At 45.9% G+C, this 26,642-nt stretch overlaps 1 protein-coding gene and 1 non-coding gene across 5 annotated transcripts in view; one reads left to right on the forward strand and one right to left on the reverse strand.

Moving 5' to 3' along the window:
• Window positions 1–26,642, reverse strand: part of LOC128889022 (acetylcholine receptor subunit alpha-like) — a 74,135-nt gene that overhangs the window by 35,045 nt on the left and 12,448 nt on the right. For all 4 annotated transcript variants that reach the window (XM_054146310.1, XM_054146309.1, XM_054146308.1 and 1 more), the window contains exon 2: window positions 20,578–20,621. The gene's annotated coding sequence lies outside the window, so the exon portion shown is untranslated. The remainder of the gene's footprint in view (window positions 1–20,577; window positions 20,622–26,642) is intronic.
• On the forward strand, window positions 5,191–5,264 carry Trnan-guu (transfer RNA asparagine (anticodon GUU)). Its single transcript has one exon. It is a non-coding gene; the product is annotated as a tRNA-Asn (tRNA).

The raw sequence follows: 26,642 nt of genomic DNA on the forward strand, positions 1-26,642 counted from the left end.
GAAGGTGACGAGTGCTTGGCTGGTCATCGGGATCCAGCGTCGACGGCGACGTTTAATTGGACGATATTTGCCGAAACGCGTGTAATCACCTGTTGCACGCAGGGAGAGCGCGCTAATACCGACCTGGCGAAATAAACTCTCGTCAGACGGTGTACCAGGGCGTATCGGTATTTGCGCATCGGGACGTTCCCGGATAGTTGAATCTCGAATCTCGCACGGCTCTGCATCATCAGCTTTACGTTCTCGTTAACTCCGTCGAGATTTTACGAGGCTATTTTGCCGAGTTAAACATGATCGCTCGAGATCGCCCGAAACCTCGTAAAATTGTATCGTCCATGAATCCGTTCGAATCGTACTTGAATTTTCTTACATTAATTGATCGCAGGTAAGCGACGGATTAATAAGTCCACGACACCGTTAGAGATGATAACATCCATTCCCATCGCGAAATAAAATCCTACGATACGTTTAACGAAACGCGAAGAAAGTTTTAGGGGGGATGAATTTTGCATACGAGGGACAGTAAAAATGTTCGCGGAAGCTTCTTGTTTTATTCGACCTTTCTTTCGAGTTACACAGGCGTTCTTCCGTTGCTCCAGTTGCCAGCCAGTTGAAAACTTTACGACGCGTACTTTTCTTCTCCAGAAAACAGACCGAAACGATTCGTAAAGCATCGCGGAGGTGTTTACGTACAGTCAGCAATATCGCGCGAGAGATACGAAGCATCAACTGTAACTAGTTGAACGGAATCAGTTGCATCGCCTCGCTCAGGAACGAGAATTATTGAAACACGAGGAACGGCTGCGAGATAAGAGGAACGCCCGCGCGAACTTCTTTTCCGAACCGAATGCTGGAAGAATCGATAGCGGCGTGGAACGAGTCGCGTAAATAACGATTCGTAGTATCAATCGTTGAAACGGAACGTCTACGGTTTTACCATGTTAGGACTTACGGCATTTACAGGCTGCTGTGGCGTACTCTTTTCAGAGTCCCATCAATATTCGTACGAGTTTACTGAACAAGTGCGAATAAATTAAATAATACTTTTGATATTATCAAACGAGTTTTTCATTACACGCATGTATATGAGTAAGCTTGTAAATGTATATATTTAGTATTTACAGTCAGTCCCGTAAATGTTCGTATGTGTTTATTGAACAAGTGCGAATAAATTAAATAATACTTTTGATATTATCAAACGAGTTTTTCATTATACGCATGTATATGAGTAAGCTTGTAAATGTATATATTTAGTATTTACAGTCAGTCCCGTAAATGTTCGTACGAGTTTATTGAACAAGTGCGAATAAATTAAATAATACTTTTGATATTATCAAACGAGTTTTTCATTACACGCATGTATATGAGTAAGCCTGTACGTGTATATATTTGCAGTCAGTCTCATAAATATTCGTACCCTCTGTGTCTATCGAAGATGTGTGACTAAATTAAGTAAAAATTTTGATATTACCAAACGAATTTTTCGTTATAAACATGTGTACGAGTAAGCTTGTATATATTTATATATACATCGACACATTTATACAAACATGCACTTGGAAACATCAAACCTGCCATTTAATTTAAACAAATTTTTTCAATAGATTCTTTCAATAGATTTTTTCAATAGATTTTTTCAATAGACATAGATATAGAGCGTACGAATATTCATGAGACCGCCCGCATAGATAGACGGATGCAATCGTGAAACGGCTGACTGGTTGAGAAATGTCGGAATTGGAGAAATTACAGGACGAAGGTAGTTTCCTTCGTCGATGAGAATTGAGACGGTAAAAAGGAGTGTAAGGTGCCTATGAAAACAAGAAAAGGGGTTCGGCTGAAGCGTCACAGAGTCGTTAAAGTAGACGTTAAGGGAAGTATTTCTTAATTAGTGGCAAGCCTCGAACGAGGTGTCTCGAGCCAAGTCAGCCGCTCCCTCGATGCCGAGCCCCTTTAGAGGCTGCTCGTAGATCACGATTTGCTTTAAGTGTCTTAAGTTCCTTAAGGTCGATGGAAGCGTCGACGATAAACGGACCGCTTCGAGAAGAGGAAAACTCGTTCGTTCGTTCGTTCGTTCGTTGTTTCTCTACGTCGATATTAATCGCAGGGCTTACTCTACGATGAGAGACACGCAAAGACACCCCCGAGCACGTTACGCGACTCCTTAAATATTAAACACTGCGAGGTACGCTGTCTCACAGTGATGGGGAAAACCCTAGACATCGAATAAATCCGAAGTTTGCCGATGTGTTTGTCTCGTTTTCTTCTTTGGAAAGTGTTTTAAAGAGAAAAGGAGATAGACATATCGGCAAACTTCAGATTTATTCGAAGCCTGGGGTTTTGCCGCATCGCTGCCGTCTCAGAACTGATCCAAGGGCCATTCTAACCGCATAATCGAAAAAAAACTGTTACGTGTAACGGAGGTTCCCGGGCGAAATTTGAAAATACAACAAAGTCGGAACGCTCAGAATTATTTCACCGATCGAAAAACCGACCATCGCTGGAAACGCCGATAATGAAACTCCGTCCTCTCGATATCGATGCCCGAGTATCGAGAGGGAAACGGAAAGAAAAACAAAACAAAACTTGGGCGTATGAAAAACGACGAAGTAGAAAATAGAATGCAGCAGCTTTGTATTCGATTGTTTCGCCTATGTTCGGTCCCGGCGAAAAAGTTGCTCTTCGACGGTGACCGAAAAAAATGAACGAAAAGCGAACGCTTACATCGGTGCGCCGTACCTAATGGAAGAGACGGAAAACTTCTAGATAAAGAGACCATCGAGCGAGTTGAACGAATAAAAACTATGACCGTCTCTGCAGCGGGTCAAAGACACGAATAAAATCCAGGAAAATAATTGTTTTTGCGTTCGCCGTAAACGCGATATTGGTTTCGAGCTTTATTTTTCCTCGGTGTTCCTCTTTACCTTTTTTTTTTTTCTGTGTTGGTCTCACGGTTCGTCGATTGCTCGGCAATTTTTGCATATCGGACGCCGCTGGGTATTATTTGAACGTCGACACCGAAAAGCTCGTTTTTCTAGCCTCTCATTGACGGACAATCGATCAGTCGCGCACCCCGCCGATGTGTCGAACCGTGAAACCTCTTTTCGTAAACACTGGAATTTTTCCTCGCCCAGCGAAATATGCACCGGCTCGCCTTCCGCCTGCCTTTTCCGCCGCGGTCGATAATCCTTTAAACGTCTATTCCGCGTAGCTGGATCAATTTCGACTCGTTCGCGTCTTTCCCGTCTCTTCCTCGTCGTTTCGCGAACGCGAGACTAACGCGAATCGATGAAACGAACCTCGTACAGAGATATTCGCCAGGACGCCGATAAGAATCCGCCAGGTCGTGCCGTTCGCGAGATTTCGGGAAGAGAAAATTGCGCACGTACAAGCGCGCATTTTTTTTCAGTCGAATACTCGGAGTTAACGATAAGGTCATGCTGACGTCGCGATAAGGAGACCCCGATTGGGAAAGATCGCGTGCTCGAGAGAATACGGGCCACGAAACGTAATGTTATCAGGGAGCGCACAACAGCTGCACTAAATTTTTTTTCGCCGACAGCTCTACTTTCCGAACGATAACTCGCGCGAGGCACGCGGAGGACCGCCTAACCGCGATGCCCTATTAAATAATACACGCTTTAATCCTATCGATACGCTCGAGGTTCATTTAAAATCCTGCGTTTTTGTTCGTTTTCCCACGACACGTACCTTCACATTCCAATTGACTCCCGTTACAGTTTCAATGTTTGTACAGTTATCAGCGACAAGTGCGTCCAGATAGACGCGCGAGAGCGCAGGAAGAACAAGAGAGAGTGAATTAAAGTCGGATGCGGGTATAGGTTGCTACGCGAGAGAAAAGAAATTGCCCAGAAGCAATCTCTTGATGGATTTTCTGATTAAATGTCCCACACAGCAAAGCACTCGGGGAGATGCATATTTTCTCTCTCTCTCTTTTTTTTTTCCGCATAACATTCGATAATTCCGCCCAACAATTTCCGTCCGTTCCCGCTCGCGTCTTTTATGCGCCCTTTGACATCGCAAGGAACGTTTCCGTTGTCGCGCTCTCTCGCGGACCGTTAATTCCGCGCAAAAATGGTTTAACCGAGAAAATTGCAGTTTTAATCGCGTGTCCGCCACGGTGGACGGCGGAAAAAATCCGCAAAACCTCCGTCGGATCTTTAAATTGCTCTCTGTCCAGAGAGGCGCAGAGGGACGTCCTTTTTGTTTTATTACTAGCCCTTACGTACCGACTCGCGCTACGTTCCAGGAAATTCGTTCGAGGAACAAGAAAACAGTTCCCTCGGCTTTATTATTTAAAGTTCGTAAATATTCATACGGTCGAAACCACTCCCACGTAGATTAGAAATGACAGAGTAACAGAACTTTCATCTTGAATGGAGAGGAGCCAGATGGGTGCCTGGGAGGGGTAGGCGAGGAACCGAAGAAGATTAATGAAATATTCACGAGATTAGTTGTATCCGGCGGAGAGAACTTCGGACGTAATCTATTCGATAGCGGGGCGATCCTGTTTCCGTCGTTTTTCTTCGTCCGCGTCGCCCTTGGTTTTCTCGGGGTCGAACTCGGAAGTTTCACGGGGAAGAGACGTCAAATAAACCGTGGTTCGCGCGACGATACACGTTACCTCGATATTCGCGACGCGCGACCGCGCCGCTGGTCTCCAGTTTGATAAGTTCGAGCATCGTTCCACCGTACCGATGCAATTTTTTCGCTTCGAAAGTTCCTGGCCCCCGCGGGAACATCGCGGTATAAGGGCTCGCCTAACTTTCGCGGATGCTTTTCGAATGAATTTACTTCTCGCGCATCGTTTTCGTCGCGGTTGGAACGAACGAACTCGTCCTGTTTCGATCCAACTTTTCTGCTATTTACATTCACCTGCAAATATTTCCTTTTACCACCTTGTCAGCATCGCGTTTCCGTTCGACTTTCTCAGCCGGAGGAAAGAAAATTTGTTCGAAATATCAAAAGAAAATCAACGGTTATCAACGAATAAATATTTGTAAACGCGTCGATGTTTATCGATGTTTATCGATATTTCATCGGCAAATGGGCTATACTGTGACGTCGAGTAGTTTGGTTCGTATACGTATCACAGTAGGCGTTTGTTCGTTGATCGGACGAAGAAATCGTCAGGGACGTGTAGTGATTTTAAGAGAGAACAGAGCATCGGCCTCCGTGGCGCAATCGGCTAGCGCGTTCGGCTGTTAACCGAAAGGTTGGTGGTTCGAGCCCACCCGGGGGCGTTAATTTTTTTTTTATTATTTATTTTCTGACATAATCACGCAGTCGAACCTCCTTTGATCAACTATACGCGCTATTGCGTTACACGCAAACGTTAGCGAAGTTTATAGATTAGAGTTATTATAGTTTATAGATTATCTAGCTGCATTTCCTCGTTCCCCATCTACGATTTTTCCAATCGTACAAGGTTGCGAGAATATCGTAAAATCTGTTCAACGTCGGATAAAGCTAGTCGATAACCGTGCCGGATCTATGAATACTGTATGTATCGATACAGCTTTATGAAACATTTATGCGACCGTAGAGCAAATCTTCTTTTATAAACCGAGTTCACGTTGCATCGCTGGTCGGCACGTGCACTCGTAAGTTTCGTAACACGAGATGTCCAGCCGAGCCTCTGGGATCGTATTTTTTCAATACAGTGCTTTCGACATACAACGTTCCATAAAATCGAAAGAACGCGCATCGATTTCTCGAAAAGAACAATTTATTTCGCGATTCCGAGTGGAATTATAAAGTGATTTGATTATTTCCAAAAAAAAAAAAAAAAAAAAAAGAAAAGAAAAGAAAAAAATATTATTGCATAATCTCTCATCGATTCCTACGTAAGATCAATCTATTGGCTGTAGTGGATGTATAGTACATTGGCTATAACGCAACTACGAATCACACTATACATGGATCGCGTGTAGTTCGCTCGGCTACCACTAGAGAGCAATCTTTCTCGCTGCTGAAGTTGTACGGTCTGCGTAATATCAACGAGACGAAGGAACGTCTCGGCAGTCATTCAGTGGGTGTACTACTGATCGATTTAGCAAATGATGATCATAGGAGATGACTCGTGATTAAACTCCGCTCCCCAACTACTATCACAAGCAACGACGGTAGTTGGAGGAATATCTGATGCTAAATCATTTTTTCTTTTTACAAGTATTCCCAAAATTAACTAATTGTCATTCGGACGTAAAGTACGATGAAAATTTTAGTCGACTAGTAGCACATCTAGTATTTATTTTAGCATAGATGCTGAATCATTTTGTTTATAAGTATTCCCAAAATTAACTATTTGTCATTCGGACGTAAAGTACGATGAAAATTTTAGTCGACTAGTAGCACATCTAGTATTATTTTAGCATAGATGCTGAATCATTTTTTTAATAAGTATTCTCCCGAAATTAAACTATTTGTCACATTCAGACGTAAAGTTTGATGAAAATTTTATAGTCGACTAAAAGAGTAGCAAATCATATCTTTCTGCGAAATTGTAATAGTTGCGATGATTTTTACTCGCTATAGCCAGCAGTAAGTCACCACGGAAAAGTAGAACGAGAGAAATCGCGAAACTTTTAACAATCGTAACGAGAATTCAACGACGCATTACAGGAAACCCCGTTACCAATCGTAAGGACAAAACGATGCAAGCGAGACGACAACTTCGAGAGCAGCATCCTTGGCACCTGAGGTTGTGTCAGATTCGTCGCTACGGTATTATCGGTTATGGTACAACCTCCCGACCTCGTTTAACTCTCGACCGCATCGTGAGCGACCCTTTACGATCGCAAAGCATCTACCATTGTCACGTGTCGGAAATATAGCGTTTCAACTCCGTTTTCGTTTCATTTTCGGACTCTTCGAAAATTAACAAAATTGACACAATTCTTTTTTCTATACTATGTATATTAAAAGACTGCACTTGCCTCCTACACCTAAAGTAAGTTCTTCGAGCCCAGCGTCGATACTCGGCGGATGTAACATGGATCGCGAGGCACGCGCGTATCGAATTTCGAGGAGGATTGAAATTTACGATACGTGAAAGGGAGGAGGACTAGGATTAAGACTACGCTATCTGGAAATACGAAAGGCCGACCTGACGTCGTAGATTCGAAGACGCAACGATCTTTACGCGTGGAATGGATTTTCCAGGAGCAAGACAAACCGAAATCGTACGAAACAATCGATCGTTCGATTGGTTCGATAGAAAAAAAATCAACAGAGATGAACAAAACCCTAGACATCGAATAAATCGGAAGTTCGCCGATACGTTTGTCTCGTTTCCTTCTTTGGAAAATGTTCGGAAGAGGAAAGGAGATAGACGTATCGGCAAACTTCAGATTTATTCCAAGTCTCCTAGGCCTTATTTTGCCCATCACTGAAAATCAACGATGAACGAATAATTTGAATTTTAAGGAAACAGCGATGTACACGGGCCGCTGTATTAGTTTATAACTGTACGAAGTCTGGAGTGTTAATTACTAGATCGCAGAGGACCCTGGAGCGATAAAGACCGCCAATCAACTTTTCCCTCCGATCATCCGGTTCACCTCCGTTAGAAACGAATTTTTCCTTGGTAACCGAAGGGCAGCGCGAAGGTGCTCGAGAGGACGAGGAAAGTAGACGAAGGTGGAAAGTCATTATCGCGACAAAGAAGATCGAAGCCAATCGCCCCAGGTTCGAGGAAAGCCTATCGGTAAGCTGCAGGCGGAATCGAAGAACGGTTCTGGCCGTTTCGCGATACACCGCCAAAAGAACAGAACGAACCTTCGCCTCGTACAAATCCTTTTGTTCCTTCTCACGAGAAAGGTTCCTCGCCTTTTAGTCCGTAATTCCCGTGGTCTCTTTACGGAAACGTTGACTGTACGCTGCTCAACCGTGAGTTCGATCAACCCCGGCTCCGTTCTTATTTCATCCCGTTTTCCGTTCGTTTCCATCGGTTTCCGATGCGAAGGATCGATCTCGTCGCGCGATCTCTGCCGTGTACAGAACAAACGAAACACCCTCGCGAGAATGGTTAAATTATTCTCGAGCTAGAAGGATCCCGTGTTTCGAGATAGTCGCGTACGAGAATGCAACCGAAAGCTTTTATTAATCGTTGTGGCGTTTCTTTTCGTCGCGACTGATTTCCGATGTTGGCCAGGTATGGATTAGAAAAAGATCAGACCGCGGCCGAGGTCTAGTAGGAAACAATGAGATTATCGACTATCGGTTCGTTTCCTGCTCGAGCGGCTCGGTAATGCGATCATCTTCCGCGTAGCTGTTGGATGCGGATTCCAGTCGAACCGTTTCGCGGGTTTCTTGATCAAAATAGCCGAGAACAGGGCGAAAGCGTGGCTGTCTGTTTACGATATCACTGTCGAAAGCCGTTCGAACGACCGGCTGTTAAGACTGATAATTCATCGTACGCTGTGCGTACGTGCAATCGTGGTATCGCGCACGAACTAAAATGACGTTACAGAGAAGATACTGTTGGAAACGTCAGTCGCGACTCTCGGACTCCGTGTCCATTTCTTATAAATCATAACTAAACAGCAGCAACAACAACAATAGCGTAATACCGTTCGAGTCAAGTACCACAGGGTGTGGTACTTACCACTTCCTCGGCAATAGCCTTGTTCTTACGGATGAAACGATTTCCCGTCCCGATAACGTCGTACCGTTACCGTGTCTTTAGTTGGCCGTAAAATCTGTGCAAACAATAATTCTCGCCCGCGTTTCCTCGAACGTGGCCGTGGATCCGACTTTAATCGCATCTCGAATTCCACGGGATGCTCTAGCACCCTCGGGATACCATTATCGTAAATTAGTCCGCTTCAAAGTTGCTTCAAACACCGGGCTCATTGTCGAACCAACCCATCCCGGGGCCGTTGTCTTAATTTCGTTCCAGTTTCTTTGTGCCCATGCAGGAACTAATTATCGATACTTGGCCAGTTTCCAAACTACCCACAATACCCTGTACTTATATTCAGGTAAATTTATCGTAAAAGAAGCGATCCACCTTCGTCCCGAGCCGAAGTGAACCGAAGACCGACACGTTAGACTTGGGATCGGTTGATACGTGAAAGGAAGTTGTGCTTCGAGCGGAAGAAACGTCGCGTCGGTCGAATGATCGATGCGTTCGACACTTTTCTGTCGCGTTGTCTTCTGTTTCACTGCAAAAGGGCGTTCGACAGTCTTTCTCGAGGATCTTCGTGCAACTGTCGTTATACAGGGTGTTGACAGATACGTGGGACATTTTTTCAGGATCAAGTCTACACACCTGTACGAATCGAAAAGTCCTTTAGCATTTTGCAATCCGAGGCTTCGTTGTCGAGATATTAGCGATTGAAATTTACTGTTGCAAGTTCCGACGCGGTCGCGCATGGACACGGCACTCGCGCACGACGAGGACACACCGATGTACACCCACTAGCGTCATTCCACCGATCAGCTGATTCGCGGTAAATTTCAACCGTTTATATCTCAACAACAAAGCCTCGGATTGCAAAATTGTAAAGGACTTTTCGATTCGTATAAAGACTTGATCCTGAAAAAACGTCCCGCATATTTGTTAACACCCTGTACATTTCAATTCAATTCTACATACGTTAACGAAAACGTAACGTCTCTTCAAAGAAAGACGAGACACGTGATTCCTATTTCTCTAACGGCCAACGACGTGATTCCCATTTCTCGACATCGAAATTTGGTCGACCTCACCCAACGGAATGATTGCAAAATAGAAATTGTTGAACTCGGGTACCTTTCTCCAAGTTATACATGTCTTCTTTTTTTTTTTTTTTTTCCTTCGAATGCGAACGCCATAAAGAATATTCGACGAGTCTTATTTACAAGCAAACGCGAGCAAAATGGAATCCCCGAGGGATCTTATTCCGAGCGAGTTAGCGAGTCGAAAAGCAATTTATTTTTCTCGTCCACGGGAACGTATTTCATCTGAACTCCGTTTGTGATTTTCTTTATTCTCTCGCGCTTCCGCGGCGCGTCGTATTCATACTTTAATCCAAACGCGAAGAAAAGCTGCCGCGTGTCAGCACTTCGTTGCAGTTTCAGAGAGACGCCGCGTCTTTGACGTCGAGCACCGCTTTCGAATCGATAGCTGTAAAACGCGGAATTGAAACGCGAGAAACACGCCAAGATTTACAGAGCGAATAATCCAAGGAGACGCGACAATGGTATTTAAGGGAAGCATGGTATCCGTTTTTGTTTACGATCGTTGTTGTTCGAAATTAACTTGAGAAACTTTCGCGACAGACGGTATCAAATGCCAACACTATCGATGCCGACGAACCCGATCAAACTTTCGATCGAAAACTCGAAACGAACGTTCGCGTGCCCGAATTTGCCTGAATATTCGTGCCCGCGTTCCCCTCGTATCGGTTTTCAGACGAGCTTCGAGGAAAAATCACCGCTTCGGATCGAAGAGTAACGACAGCTGCTCCTCGAACGCGAAACGAAATTTGTCCCTTAACCGTGTTATTAAGGAATGCCAAGTGGAGCTCGACGAAAAAAAAAAAAGAAAGAAAGAAAGAAAGAAAAAAGGCCAACGTCGAGCGCGTCGCGTATGAAGTTGAGACTCGATAAGAAAAACGAGAAACCGATAGCGGTTTGCTCGGGTCGAGGCGGTGGCTTGAAAGCCCGTCGGTTTCCCTCTCCGTGCGAAAAATCCGAAGAGTGCAACTCCGCCGACAAATTGAGTTTGGACCCTACAGAGACCGAGCCCTTCGCGTTTCGCCGATGGATTTTACCGGAGGGGTCAATGGAAATGTACAACCCGGTCCCTCTGGGCGCGATAAACGCCCCCGCGTGACCAACTTCCCTCTCGCACTTGGACAACCGAAGCTGACGGCCTCCCTCGACGATATCGATGCCGCTCCGACACCTTACGCCTTTCGCGCTTACGTAAATCCGTTCGTTTCCCTCTCGCGAAATTGCAAGCAACTTTCGATATCCCTTCAATTAAGGTAGCCGCGGATCTATTTAAGGGAGGATTTTATCAAAAATCTCACTCGACCGTTCCTTCGTTAACCCTTTGCGCTCCGAGCCATCGGTCTACCCCATTTTGTCGCGGAATATACTAAGAGTAACCGTGTTCTATTAAATAGTGCAGCATAAGAATCATGTAATTTATTGTAACGCTACTTTCATTTATTTGTTCGTGCTACTTGAATGGAAAGTGTACAACCCCTTTTGAAAACGTGCTCGAGAAAATTGATCTCTCGAAGGGGTAAACTGATCGCCGCAATTTTTATGAATAAACGACCTCAGAGTTTCGCACCTCGAAAATGCAACGCGGCTCGCGGAAAATTTGGACATTTCCGCGTCGACTTGTACACGCTTCGAGTTTGACAGCCACTGTTCCGAGTGTTTTACGCGACGAGCATATACGTGACCCTAAAGAGCCCAACTTCCCTTTATCTGTTCCACGTAGCCGCTCATCAACGACGCTGCAACTTGGCCTGTTCCGCAGATAACGAGACGAACTTTCGACTACTCCGCCAGGTAGTCGAGGTGATACATGGATCATTAGGGAAACTAGTCTCGCCAGTTATCATCGGTCTACCCCGATAATCCTACTCGCCGTATCGCTACCCTAACCTCGTCCGTATCAAGACCGATTCGCTACGGGTCGCTGATTAGGGCGACGAAGATACGGCGGGAAAAGTAGGCAGAACGGTAAATGAGCCGAGATGAAGTATTAAAGCGTAGAGACGATAAGAAGAGACGACGTTTAGACCAACGCGAATACATGTTCGTTCTACGTTCCTAATTTTAACCCTTTGCACTCGAGAGGTGACTATCAGCCACCGTTAGCTTTCACGCAGCAAATCTACGATACCTGATGTTTCTTTAGGTTTCTTTACCGATCTTTGGAGCTCGAAGTGTCAATAAAATGATCCACGGCAATAGAATGCCAAGAAAGAGCTCGAGTTGCTGGCAGGTACCAGAAAAAAAGGCGCCTCGAGTGCAAAGGGTTAATCCAATTCGAGAGACCGTTCACCAAATGTAGCTTTACGAATAAATACGTATAAATAAATAGATTGAGAAATGATTCAAGACCTATGCTTTTTCATGCTTTCTCTCAATGTCATCGGCCAAGTTCCCGATAAAGGAAACGAGCAGAATTATTATGCAATATTCACAGCGGATAGAAAAGTTTTCTTCCTCTTCGAGGGAGTCTCGCCCTCAACGCCGTTTTACGAGAATCCTGTTAAATTTAGCCGAGCGAAACGCGCCAGGCGCGAAACTTTCCCGCCTTTTTTCGCCGCCTCTTTTTACAACGATCACGATTCGCGGAAAGGACCTTATCTTCTCCGGTCCTACGATATTTTCTTGGCCGGCAGAGTCGCAATAACTCGCTCGGCGCTTTTTATCGTATTACTTTCGTCGAAAGATGGATACACAGGATAATTCCTGGTAGAGGTTCGCGAAATGCTACGTGTTTCCCGCAAAGTTCGATTATTTTCTACGAACGACCTAATCCTAGTCCACCCTACCGTTGACGTAATTATTCGTCGCTGAAAACTCGAACAGAGCACATGTAATTGTCGCGCCGATTCCGAAACGGCCCTTCGCTCGATAAATCACAATTACTAATCTCTGAATTACGTGGCCTTAATAATACTCGCAATCTATTATCCCGAATTGAGTCGTATCTATGCGCTAGATCGCGGCTAATTAGATTTAACAACTCTTTTTCCAGAATAGTGTTACATCAGATGCGTGGTAGAGTTCTCGTTTGGGTTAGGTCCGGGTTATCTGGGTTCCTTGGTCTCGAACTTATTTATAAATGCCATCCATGGTATGCCGTGCGATGCCTAATGCCTTCAGCCGTCGCGAATTTTTATCGTACGCGACGTGAAATTCGTTCGTCAAGTAAAACGCTTTACGCGACGCGGTGTAAAATTCAACGAAGCTCGGATAATTTTGTTAGAAGCGTCATTTATCGGGTCGCGTCGGTCCACGCGTGTCGTTCTCCTCGTGCAGCGAGCAGAAGACCGATCGTTTAATCCAGAGAAGACGTTCGGAAAAGCGGTAAATAAATCGTGTCAGTCTCCCTGACGTTCTCGAGACGTTTGGATCCCCGCGCGGGGCTTCTTTAGACGAGGAAGAATCATTCTTCCCTTTTGTTAGCGAACAGCCAGAGGAAGAACGTTAACCCTTAGGGGAAGCAGCACGAAAAGTTTCATAAATTGACGGACGGGGAGTTTAGCCGGAGACCCGTGGGAATACCCTGGATCGTTCGGTGCTCTTAGGGATCCTCTATCGCGAAAACTCTTCTTGCCGACGAAAGAATTAATCGCTTGTCAGAGGCAGCGTTCACGTATCGTCGGAGATCCCATTTTTTCGCGACTATCGAGAATAATTGGCCGGCCTGGCCAGTGTGTTTTATTCGCGAGAATTCATGGCCCGGTTCGAAGGCCGCGGAACAAAGGGAGTCGGATAAACTTCCGCGGGGACCGACGAATCGGAGTCCGCGAGCGGTAATAACTTCCTGTAGATCCGATCGCGTGCGCTAACGCGCGAATATAACTTACGAAACTCTAACGCCAGGGAATCGATAGCGAATCAGTTGTTCTCGCGTAATTTATTCGGAAACGCGCGCGGATCCTCGTCGAACGAAATCGAAACGATTAGCGAGAAAACGCGATGACTTTTTCATCGAATCGCTACGAATTCGTATACGAGTTTAGAACGCTTGTTTCGAAGACGAGACGTTAAGAAAATGAAATCTGTGTAAGCTTGTAGTTTCCAATTGTTTCTGTTGGAGTTTCGCGGGTATGAACTAGCATAATTTCAGGTTTCATTTCGCCTTTGTTCGAGACTTTCCGATCGTTAATTCTGTCCGAGAGGACGAATTTAGTCAGTGGTCGTGGAATCCGTGTATCCGAATTGTATTTTCTTCAAATACCCGAGTGTTTGATTCGCCGAAATATTCGACGATTTTCAAGCAAAATCCTAGCGTCGTAAGAAGAGGTGTTGCGAATAGACAGCGAAAGAGAAGAGGTCGAAGAACTGATTCGCGAGTTATGCTGGTACGTGGGTATCGCGAGAGAAGATGCACCGTTTTCAGTTAACATTTTACTGCGCGTGAGTAATGATCGAGCTTTCTATTTCTCGCGCGGGCAACTCGGATAAAGAAACGCTCGAGAATCCACGGCAACTGCGTTTCTCTACGTTATTTCTTGCCAGCCGGAAGGAACGATAAAGAGCCATTTTTCGCCTCGTCGAGCCACTCCTCGCGGCTGAACGACGATTGATCGGACAACCAGCTGTCTTCGTTGACGCGAACGAACGACGGCCGACTGGCAACATCGAGAAGAGAATCCGAACGCGTCGCGTGTTCATTTGCATGTGAAAATGTTTCCCGTGTCGAGACAGCTTCTCTTTCCCGTTCTATGCTTTCCGACGTTCGCCAGAGGGAAGTATCCTATCGCGTGTACGCTTGTTAAACCACTCCACCAAACTATGCTTCTAATCGACGAAAGACCACGCTTAAGGGAAAGACAACTTGGACCGTTTCTACGGAAGGATAACTTTTACAATTTTCACGAGAGAATAGCGTTCGGAGGGAGCCAAGTTCGAGCGTTTAGACGGAAAGATAATTTCCGCAATTTCCATAGAAAAATAACGTTTGCCCGTGGGAAGAGGTAAGTTTTCGTCGCGTCTGCGAGAAGATATACATCTTGGACAATTTACGCGGAAAGATGTTTCATAATCTGCTAACACATCCGATCGGTGGCTTTGGAATTTTCCGTGTTCGTTGTATGGTTACAGCCGGCATTTCTACGCGAGATGTAAATTTCAAAAATATTTGTCGAAGGGTATTTATTGCGAGATCGTCGAAAACGATCGACGATCATAGACGCACGCGTTCGTTCAAGAATAAAGGTCTATTTACACACATATCCGTAACGTGTCAGTTCTTTTAAACATTCTTCTGTTGTTTTTGAATGGACATGTTCGCACGCGTCCGACACCGTTCCATGACGTTACCGATACGGTACGTACACGGACATGTGTAAATAGACCTTAAGGCAACGCGTATCGTTGCGTATTTTTTCGATAATACGATTGAAAGAACGTGGCGTGCGACGACGCGTTCAAGGTTCCGTTTAGAGGCGGCGAATTTCCGCGAAAGAAATCGAATTCGCGTCCCGACAAAGGACCGGGCCAGGAAAAACAGCGAGAAATTGTCGACTGGCTCGCGAACGAGTAAACTCGTTTTCCCTTTAAAGCAAATTGCCTCCATAGGCGTTAACGTTGACTGTTCTAACACGTGTAACGACGTCTGGTCATTACGTGGCTTTGCCCGGGGGAGTCCGTAACGAAACGGAGACCCGAGCGACACGATTTAACAGCGAAGACATATTCTACGCTGGTCGTTTCAAACGAACCTATGCGGTCACTGCGAAAACAGTGCTGGGAACGCGTCGATGTCGACCGCGTCGTTGCGGTCAAATGAGTTTCAAAGAGAAAAAGAGCGACGAACAGTTGGATTCGGCGAGGTAGTCGGTGCCTTTTTCGAGCAATTTCGTATTCGCTAACGCGTAAAACGAGAATGATTAAGGTAGTCGTGCCGTAACTGCGCGATAACAGCGATTAATTTAAAAATCCACAGTCTCGATTATTCAACTATTTCAGCGTTCGCGTGGACGAACAACGCTACGCTGCAACGACTTGGGAACGTAAACTAGATTTGCAGAAGAACGAGAAAGTACTCGGGGAAAAGCGGAGGCGGAACGCGTCGAATTCGAATGCACGCCATTGTCCTTATTTACCTAATTCCCTTTCGCGGTGGAGAACGCGCTGGCAAACCGCGTGCTTCCACTTCTGATATTGCGTTTTCGAGGATGTCGTTCGAGTGGATGCAATTTACCTTAACGACCGTCAGATTTCTGCTCCGAGATCTCGAAATCTCTCGGGGCTCGTTCTTACATTAGCCGAAACTTTCGTTCAACGGGATTAAACATGCTCGTTTAATCCGATCTTTTCGTTAGGTTTCGTTAAATTTCTCGAATTCGACTATCACATTCGTTTCGACGCGAGCGAACCAAATACGGGCGCGTCGACGGACGGTGGAAATATGTTGGTAAAAGCTACGAAAGCAAACATGTAGGAAAAAAAAATTACGAGTGTCGGAAAAAAAAAACTGTCGCTTCGAATATTTGTCTTTCTCGATAAATAGAACGTCCAAGCACCGAAACACAACGATTTCAACGCGTACCTATCGACGGTTGGTCGTTTCGACGCGTGAAAATACAACGATACGTTCGTATCTACGTTGTAGCGCAAGCAAACGAAAGAATCGGTGGAATTAGAATCATGACACGACGGACATCGGGCAGAGACGGCCGAAACCCTAGGCTTCGAATAAATCTGAAGTTCGTCGATCTTTGGAAAATGTTGAAAAGAGGAAACGAGACGAACATATCAGCAAACTTCAGATTTATTCGAAGGGTTATCATTATTAGGGTTTCGCCCATGTTGGATTTTCTCTTCACTAAAAAGAAAAAGTTTTCGTTGAAAAAAAACCATCTCTGCGCGTTTTGGTTTTCTGTCCTAGACGCGAGTCAAAAGGGTCCAGCTGCGTCTCATCTTGGCTTATTTAGACGAAGTATGAGACCGATAGGGTCTATAATTCAGTCACTTTCATTCCGTTCGAGTTGCTTCTAGCGAACGGAACAGACGTGCTCTTCCGTGTGTTTCGAGTAAAGCTTTTAAAGTCAAGTTGAAATAAAGGTCTACTCGTTCATTCCACCGCCTATATTCCAATATAGCCCATCACTGACATCGGGAAAATGACAACAAGCAACCCTCGCGAATGTCTTAAATCTAAATTTGGAATCTGTATGTTTATCCTGAAAGTGTCTTCGCTCCCATTAATTCTTTGCGATCGAGGAATGATCGACGCCATCGTCGACGAACGGGCACTTGTCGAAGCCAGAGGGGTCGAAGAGACGTCAAGTCTCGTTTCCTCGAGGATGGCCGCGCGATCTTTCCCTTTTCCCACGCCAGCTATCAGACGTCAGTTACCAGATAGCGTTTTCGCATAAACGAAGAATCGATCTCTCATCGATGGCCAGACTCGATGGCAATTATTCTCGGCGAAGTAGCACGTTTCCGGCAATTTTCGTGGACTGGCACGTCGTCTCGGATCGAGCAGCGTGGCCTGATGGGCTGTGGGTGCAGATGGAAATGCGCTTGTGTGTGTGTGTGGAGGGTGGCCCGATGGCGGCGGGGGTTCGTCGCTGTAAAAGCAACGACCGGAGCTGACCTGAATCCACGGTCGGGGCGATGAAAAGGGAGCAACAAAAGCTGCGCGCGGGACGAGGACGAGAGTGAAAATACGGAAAATAGGTCGTTGCGCGGGGGCCACCTTGTAGAACTATTTTGCGGAACGTCGATTCCTGAGCCCTACCTGCCGAGCAATCCGAGAATCTGTAACTATCATCCGGCGTTGCTCGCCGCTAACTAGCCGCCTTTCTTCGTTCTTCCTCGGATCGCTTTCCAGCAGTTTTCAAACCTGTTCACGTCCGGACTAAATATCGCTCGTTCGAATCGAGTAAACAAACGTCGTTACCGAAACGCGAGCCACCGATATATCCTCTAGAATATCCAATCAACCTATTCCCGTTACATACGTACGATCACGGGCAGATGGCGATTGGTAATCAATCGCGACTTCTCATCGGACAAAAATACCAAAGGCTGACGAGAATCGAGCTTCGACCGCAGCCGAAATCGAAAGAAACGAACGGTACGATAACCGTTCCAGGGCGTGGCAGCGAATAAATACAATATAATCCACCGCGGTAATCGCGTGATTAATATGTCCTCCAATTAAGTGCGGGACTCTGCGGACGCTCGAGAGTTTCCGCACTCGACGAACCATTTGTCCATTTCGACGCGGATAATTATTTCCAGAAGAGAATCATCGTTAGCGGCGACACCCCGTTGTCATCGTTAAACGTCGTCGCCGTTGATCCCCGTTCGTAATAATCGTTCCCTGTTACGTCGACGCGATGTTCAAAAGTCACGCGAACCGAATAGATCTGACGCGGGAATTTTTGCAATCCCGGTCTCGATTAATCTCATCGCGAAACCTAGCGGACGCGTGGCCGGTACTTGGAACGCTCTTCAACGTCGCTACGCGGCATTTAAAGCGACGTTAAAGTCGAAACGATGCAAGTTCGTCGCGCGGGAGCCTGTTACGGAACTTGCTACTTAATAGTTTGCAGCGTTGATTTTCGCGGCCGAACACACGCCAGACGCGAAACGACGTTTGTCTGCACGCGCGCGCGTATGTTCGTGCGAATCTCGAACGAGTACCATTATTTCCCGATAGGTTTCATTCGCTTAGGCCGATCGTACGCGGGCGCAACCGAACCAGTTTCAAACCACTTGGAAAGTAGTTGCATGCGACCGTGGATCTTGGTAAAACAAAGACAGTTGGAGTAGGAGAAACAAAGAGCGCAAACGGTTTGCAACACTAATTTCAAATCGATTGCGCCGCGTGCGATCGGCCTACGTCGATTCGGACTCTACGACACGGACCGGCACCGACACGACGAAACGTTAAGTCAACGGGAATAGTGTGAATTGTTCCATTGAAACGCGTGTTTTAATGTTTTTGTCGTTGCCGGAACGTGACGGTTCGTGTTACATAGTCTGAATCGACCTTTAGTCTACAACGTCGTATCCGAGACGTGTTAGTCTCCTGCATCACCTTCCGAATATCCGAGAAGAATTAATGAATGTTCACCACTGTGTCCGAGACACAGTTTGTTCACCCGAACTCAACGTTTCTCGGGCGTGTACGGAGACGCGACGTGCTCGAAGGATCAAGGAGGAACGTCGTGTCTCCTCGTCGACGCAGACCGACACCGTCTCTTATTTACAGAACGAGCAAGTGTCATCGACACGGTCCACTCGCCGCGTAAAGTGGCAATCGATGTCTGGACCGCAGTTCGCAAACTACGAGGACGCGAATTGGCTCGCCGCGATGGTGCGTTTTCTTGGCAGCTAAGCCCACGTTTAGCTCCGATAACTTCGACGAGATAACGATTTTCGGCAACTTTTGTTTAAAACGGTTGAAAGTATACGTAGAAATCGTAACGAGGGTACCGAAGAAATTTACCCGTATCGAAGGCGGACGAACAGGAATCGAAGGGTAGGATGATAAAACGCGCCCACGGGTTCGGAGTCTCGATCAATGTCACGGAAGGAACATTTTCTCGGCGTGGTAAAAATTTTATTCCGCGCCAGGATGGAACACAAGAGTCGAACGGGGACGCGAACGACGGTGTCCCCGAGAACGAATTCGGGTTTCGTCGCCCGTTTGATATTCCTGATCCAACGGATCGTTCGGTTCGCGCTTCGCGTCAAGAATATAGAATATACATTTCGAAGGGAAAATAAAAGCCGCGGAGTCGAGAGGCGAGAACGTATCGCCGACATGACGGAGGGCGGTATACCGCATTATTCCCTTAGACGAACGAGAAGGGAGAACAAATTCTAGCCGAGTTTTGGGCCGAGGCTGGCTCATCCAGCGGCCGATGTGCCTCGTGAAGCACTTTGAAAGTATAATTCCAGCGGTCCGTGAAATCGTGCCGAGGCTCGTTCGGCCTAATGGGGGCGTCCGCGCTTTTCAATTTGTTCGAGCAATTTCCTCTCCCCCATCGACCGTCCTCCCTTATTCGGATACGTTTCCACCGGCCTGGTAAGAGTTACTCGCCTAAGATTCGACCGGGCCAATTCTTCGACTTCTTTTTAACCTCCACCTTCGGACCAATTACGCGAACCACGGTTTCCATGGAATCCAGCATCTGGATCCTTAAACGACGAATCTTGGGACGATCATTTTTCGGAAAGCGGAAAGCAATCCATCAGCGACGTTGTTCACTCAAGTTTCGTTCTTCGATCCTCGTTCTTCAAACGAAAACTTTTGCATAGATTCAGCGTGGCACGAATCAATTTTTAATTACAATTTCTCTCTCTCTCTCTCTGTCTCGTGCTCTTGTATCGCGAATACATTGTCAGGGTGTACCTTTTGTTTATCGCGAGACATTTCTCAAGGATAAACTGGAGGTATAAACTGAATTCACTTTATAGTCCAACAACATCGTAAATTGGAATTCTTCGGAGAGCCCTACATCGCATTTACTTAAGCCTAACCGAGGGTCGCTTAAGACCTCAAAGGACGCGCGGAGTGATGTCGAGGAATCCCTAGATAACCGTGTCCATCGAACGAAAACCTTTTTCCCCGTTTTGCAATATTCACGGCAACCTTCGCGAAGCTTTCCGTCCCAATTGATAATACGGAAGAAAAATTGCTTTGTCGGGGTGACTTTTAATAATAAGGTGACGCTTGAAATGGTCGAAGGGCGAAGATACATGAATTTGTTGGGTTACTTCAACAGAAATGGCCAACGAACTTTCGGTAAAAATTCTAATATAACGGCGTTCGAGGTTTCAGAAATTCCGAGCTAGGATCGACGCAACTGTAAACGAATGACTATAAAAAAAAGCTGACTTTCTTACCGTAGGCTGCGTCGACGCGTGGAACGCTGCTATTGAACGGTCACCTGTAACAGAAGAATTTGCCATTTATTGAAGGTTCTTCGGCCTTGCCTTAAAAAGTTTCCCGAAAGATCGGCGAACCAATGGTCGAGAAAGCCCTGGAAGAATGGCCAAAGTCGCGATTTATGCTTTGTTGGGGAACACAACGAGTAACGATGATGTTCGTGCCGTGTTACGATCGCAATTTCACCGGCCATTACCCCAGCGTGTAATGCGTCTTCCGTGATATAGTGGTTTATTAAGAACCGCGAGGGATACGTGCGTTTCCCACGATCCCCGGAACTTTCAGCGCGGCAGTAATTTCGTTCGCAGCTTCGGACTTTCAGGAAATGTTCGTTTCCTTTACGTTTTTATCCACTCGCAAAAGAATACGTTAAGTTGTTGGTTGTTCGCAAACTATGCTCTGTGATGCTACTGCGTCTTATTCCTACCGATGCTTTACGATGTAAAGTTTACATCGATAGATCTCGAACACGACCTCTCAGTTTGCGTTCACTCCAACAACATCGACGCAATTTTCGCAATCAAGCATTTACGGGGAATAACGGATCTTCGTGGCAGGGTGTGAAAGATAACAATGTCGAAAGTAATTTCGTAGCAAGTATTATTCGACACGCGACACACCTCTCATCCCCGATCGAGGGTGGTAGCTTATATTTATTGCACGAGAGAGGAGAGGCGGAAAGAAAGGGTAGCGCGGAATCAAATCGAAGCAGTCCCAATGCTCGAGCAGATTTTATATTCTAGAACATGCATGCGCAGCTTTTCGCCCTAATACAATGTGCCAGGCTACGTCGCGAATAACGCGTCAAGTCGGCCACGGATCGATATTTTTCATTTTCTCTTTTGTATCTCCTTCTGAAACGCCTTTCCCGAAAGGATCGGGTCGGGACATTTTTTACCAGGTGTCGACGAATCGCTTTCACGTATGGATTCAAATGCGAAGGGTGGATAAGCGCCGAAAGGACCTCCGCGAAATCCCTCTGCGTCACGTTCGGAGGCTCGCGACTCGAATTATTTCGATATCGCCAATTTTTCCGCGACGTCGCGTATCAAAATGTACTCGCGTGTGCGAGGAACGATACGAGCTTCTGCTCTTCGGCACGTTCCGTGCCATCTGGGTCAAATGGTGACCGATGATATTCATCGGGAGTAAAACTTTAAAATAATAGAGAAACTAAACGTGTCAGACTGTGTTGGCAAATCGTTGGATCACATTTTAATAACACCTCAACGTTCATCTCGTTGGTACAACGATCTACAGTTCAACAAGTCAAGTTGCGTCGGTCAAGTTGACACTCTGTATACGAATGTTAGGCGAGACAGGAGGTGCCACCGCACTCTCAACGACAAACAAAAATTTCTCAAAAGCGTGTTTGGGTTTCGGCAAGGTGCGAAAAGCCATTTATTAGCTTGACATGTTAAAATATTATTTCCAAATCACAGATACAGAGACTTGAATTTTATTTATACATAGATTTCACGACACTTTCTCGGGCGAAGTCATTAATACGGCGCCAAGGACCGTTGCTTTTTCGAATAAAGCCCTCGTTAAAAGGCGCTCGATCCTTTAAGGACGCGCGATTAGACTCGTTCGGCAAAAGGACCGCGAAAAGAGCCACGAAAAGGCTCTGGTTTAGTAATACGAAGTCTGCGAATGCTTTGAAGCCAAAGTAGACGCAAAGACCGGTCGATACGCTTTGGATGGATGCCCCCGGACTCCTTAATCTCTAGAGCGACATTATTCCGAGATCAAATTTGTCCGAGTGAATTGAAACGACAGGACGAGGACTTCCGAGGGTCGGCGTGGCGGAACTTTCCCGAAGCTCCGGTTTCTCTCAAAGATCCGAGTCGCGCGGAAAGTCTGATGCTCTCGATGCTTTCGATTTCGATACGAGAGTTTGGATCGTGAAATCGCGTAAACGCCGACATTTTCAGTATAAACCGCATGTTTTTTTGGAATTTTGGCTGAATAACGATCGTACGCGATCGGTTTCCACCCGAACGAAAGGAAAAGGCGTATAATCGAGCCCCCTCGCATGCAAATTTCGGGAAACTGGTCGACTCGTAGCGTCCAGCGATATCGTTAAAATTCGATGCATCAAAGTTCGTCGCGCAAAGGTATTCCGACAGTTCGCCGCGCGACGAGTTGAAATTCCCCTTCGACGGAAGCTCGAGTTCGCGCAAAATTGATATTTAAATCGTTCGAGCAATTCCAGCCATTTCTCAGGTCCGGTGATCCACCGAATTGAAAAACTTTAGGCCAGGCGACCGTGTGTACTCGTTTCAGCTAACTGGAGACTCTACGTTGATTCAGCAAGAAACAGAACTACGACTAATTGCGGCTCTTAGCACGCGAGAGGTAAGCAGGAGACCGTGGCAAGGATTCGGGAGCCTTTTCGATGTTAGGATCTTGCAGCGCTCGTTGATAATATTAGGTTGTCTTAAAAGTTTCTCTCGTGAGTTGCATTCAATTATTTTCTGTGCCAGTGTTTATGTAAATAGACGAATTTCTTAGACATAGATGCTGTAACGATAACGAAGCGAAATGAATCGTACACAGTTCAGTAATGTAACATAAAACATAAAGAAAACGAAAGAAACTTTCGGGACAACCTAATATTTTCGCGGACTAGTGTAAATAACGAACGCGAATAATGGCTGACTTCGGGAAGGCGGCATCTTCGAGAAAATATCTCTAGATTAATGTACCTCGCATTGGTAAAAGCCCGGTTGGAATATGCGTCATCTGTTTGGTCTCCCTCCGCATCGAAATATATTGTACTCTTGGAAAGAGTGCAACATAAGTTTCCTAACATAGAAGCTCGCGGAGTAGGTCAACCCATGTCTGCCCTTGATCATAATTACGAACCAGAACCGAAAGCGCTAAATTTAGCATCGTTTCGAGATCGTAGAACGCTGGCGAACCTTGTACCTTGGTTTGAAATTACTCGAGTGATTAATAAAAAAAAAAAAAAAAGCGAGTGGAATGCCGCGGATCTCGACTCGCAGCAACCTCTACGTGGCGAGACCTGGTAAGCGAGCTAATGGCTGCAAACTTGTAAAAAGATCTTTGGATGTAAAAATCGTTGATCGTTTTGTACATCCGTACCAACGGTGGTTTAGCTCTAAACCATCTGCACCGCCATCGTGGCGATGGTGAGATCCATTGGCATTTTCATCGTTGAATCCTGCAACATGGAATCGAGGAAAGGAAAATCGAAGACCGTATGGAGGGCTGTTGAGAATCCCTGTTCTGGAAGACAGAAGAACCATATCTAACCTAAATTCTATTCCTCCCGATATTGGCATACAGATTACGCACGCGTCGGAACGATTCGCAACGCTCCTCTCGCCGTTGATATCAGGGACACGGTTAATGTAAATAACGGCGAGGAGCCGACGGAAATCAGTTTCGTAGAAATAATGCGAGCCGAGAGGCGAGAGAAAGAAAGAGCGCGAGTCTCTTTCCGCGGAAATTAAAATGCTCTCGTTTGGTTGCGAGAAGAAGTCGGGTCCATCGCGAGCGTTAAATAGAACAGGCGCGAACGTAAAGCCTTCTGCGGAGTCCGTCGACCGACCGAGAATATTATGTATTTTTATGTTCCGAGAACGTCTTGGCTTTATTGAATTCTAACGAGTACGAGAGTCGGATGGATGATTCCGGGGATGATTCCGAAATGTTGCGACTTTTAATTTCGGTGTTCGTTGCCTGTTAAAGAAGTGGAAGATTTTTCATTTTCCTGAAAAGCTGCTGCCGCCGCCGCTGCGAACACCGAAACGCACGGCGACTTTACGCCTCGCGTGATTCGGAACAGTTGGATATTTCGTGCTGCGGGAACGTTTGGATGTTCGAAAACCGACGACTTAAAAATCAGCCTCGCCGAGATAATTCGTGCTTCCACCGCGCCCCGTTAACTGCACTTTCCAACTATCTCGATCAAACTCGTATTTTTTAAATGGTGTTTCGAGAATTATTATCACCGCTATATCGGATTCATTTCCCCGCGGACCTTCTTCTCTCTCGTAACTTACGAAAAGGGACTCACCATCGCGAAACATCTTTTCGAAATCTGTCCAGGCAACGGAATCCCAATTCCCCTGAAAACTTAGCAACCATGGTCGACATTAAATAACGCGAGTGCATAATACGCGGAGACAACGCGCCACACTCCGGATGCCCCAATAAAATATTCGATACTTTGCATAGCGGAAAGTTCCGACCAAACTGTCGTTCCGAGTTTCCCCGAAGTAAAACTAACTGGAGCATTCGGAAAACAGAGTCGCGAGAGGAGTATACAGCTCGTTGCAACGGAACCATTGCTCTCGAATCGTTTGATCCTCCGAAAGAAGAAATCGGACAAAAATTTAACGGAGTCCTGGGAAAACTATCGTGTGCTTGCGCTATTGGATTTTCCTACGCGTTATCGAGGAAAGATATATTGGTAAGGGAGAGGAGACCGAGTCGGACGAAGAAGAGTTACAGAAGGCATTCGGAGATGTCGAAAGTTACTTGGAAGGTAACGTGTTCGCTCGGCTCGTCGTAAAATCGCGGCGGACCAACTCATAATTAACCAAACTCGACTTTTCCTTCTGGTTTTAACCGCAACGCGGGAGTCAACGAGGCGTCTCTCGCCGCGTCTTGGATACGTTTTCAAACGGAAAACACCCGCTGGTACGTGCGCAACTCTCGCTGGCAATTAATAGCAACGAAAACCGTCGCGCAACCTGTCTCTCTTGGATTAACGTTGGGTAGTCTCGGTAAATTCCCGGAGAACGTTAACGTCCATTTTCGAGTTTAACGACGCCGACGGAGGTTTGGGTGTACGGTGGTACGCGAGTTTCAACGAAAATCGAATCGCGAAAGAAAAGGCGAGAGGAGCTTCCTGGTCGGTACAAAGTTCTCTTCGCGAAACAGGTTAAATTTCATAGATACCATCTGTATTTCGCTCGGAAACGTTGATCCAAATTTCCTAGAAGAACCGTCTCTGGTCGTATCGTAACTTTCACCGGCTCCGCCACACGAAATCCATACTGTTTCCTTTTGGCTTATTAGTATGCCTGTTCTCGCAGCGTTATCCGTATTAACCTGGTATTACGACGCACGCGTGCATTAAGATAATGGATCACGATAATGGTGAATTACACGATACCAACTGGAATCCGCGGGAGGTGTAGAAGGGAATAAAATCATAATCGCGTATGCATTCTTGCAAACAAGCCACGGTATTGTCTCGAAATAAACAACTCGTCTCGATTTTCTTGCACTTATCCGGTCTTTGTTTTATCTACGGGTTCCTCCTCGTCTCGCTCGAGAACAAAGTCAAGCCGAACAGCATACCTCCCTCGAAATAAGCAACTCCACCGGGACCGGCGAGTTGCTTATTTCGAGACAGTGCTGTACTATTATCTATTTCCCGTGGAATAATACTCGCTCGATGGCTCGATGTATCGCTGTTGAAAATGTTGGTGAATATTATACGAAAGTAATAACAATGATATTGTTGTTCAATTTAATTTAATACGAATTTAATTACATGTCGTTAGTTGCAGAACGAGATTACCATGCCCACCTATATAATCGAAAATCAAATGTCAAGCCACAACTGCCCCCGAACTACTGTTTGCTCTGCTGTCAGTGACGTCCGACCACAATTAGTCAAAACTACTCAACTCGTGCCGCATTGCCCCTGCAAATGCCATCCGTTCGGCGTTCGCCGAGCGCCTACTCTGCCGAGTTTTCCCATCGAATTTATTCCCGTTGGTTAGTGGCTTTTAAATTGTTCAATGTGATACTTATTATTTGCTTCGTACCGTTTGCATCATTCATTGAAACACGCTATCGATGACAGCGAATGACGGATCTAGTGCTATCGTGAAAATAGGTGTAAATATTAGGTCGTCCCATGAGTTCGTGCCGAAGACTGTGTCGAAATTTAATAAAAAAAAAACCACAGAAATTTTCTAGTAACGGTACGATGACTATCCGAGAGAGGTGAGAAACTATTGTGAAATGAGACTGATTA

Source organism: Hylaeus anthracinus, unplaced genomic scaffold (genome assembly GCF_026225885.1).
Source record: "Hylaeus anthracinus isolate JK02 unplaced genomic scaffold, UHH_iyHylAnth1.0_haploid 11994, whole genome shotgun sequence".
NCBI classification, from domain to species: Eukaryota; Metazoa; Arthropoda; class Insecta; order Hymenoptera; family Colletidae; genus Hylaeus; species Hylaeus anthracinus.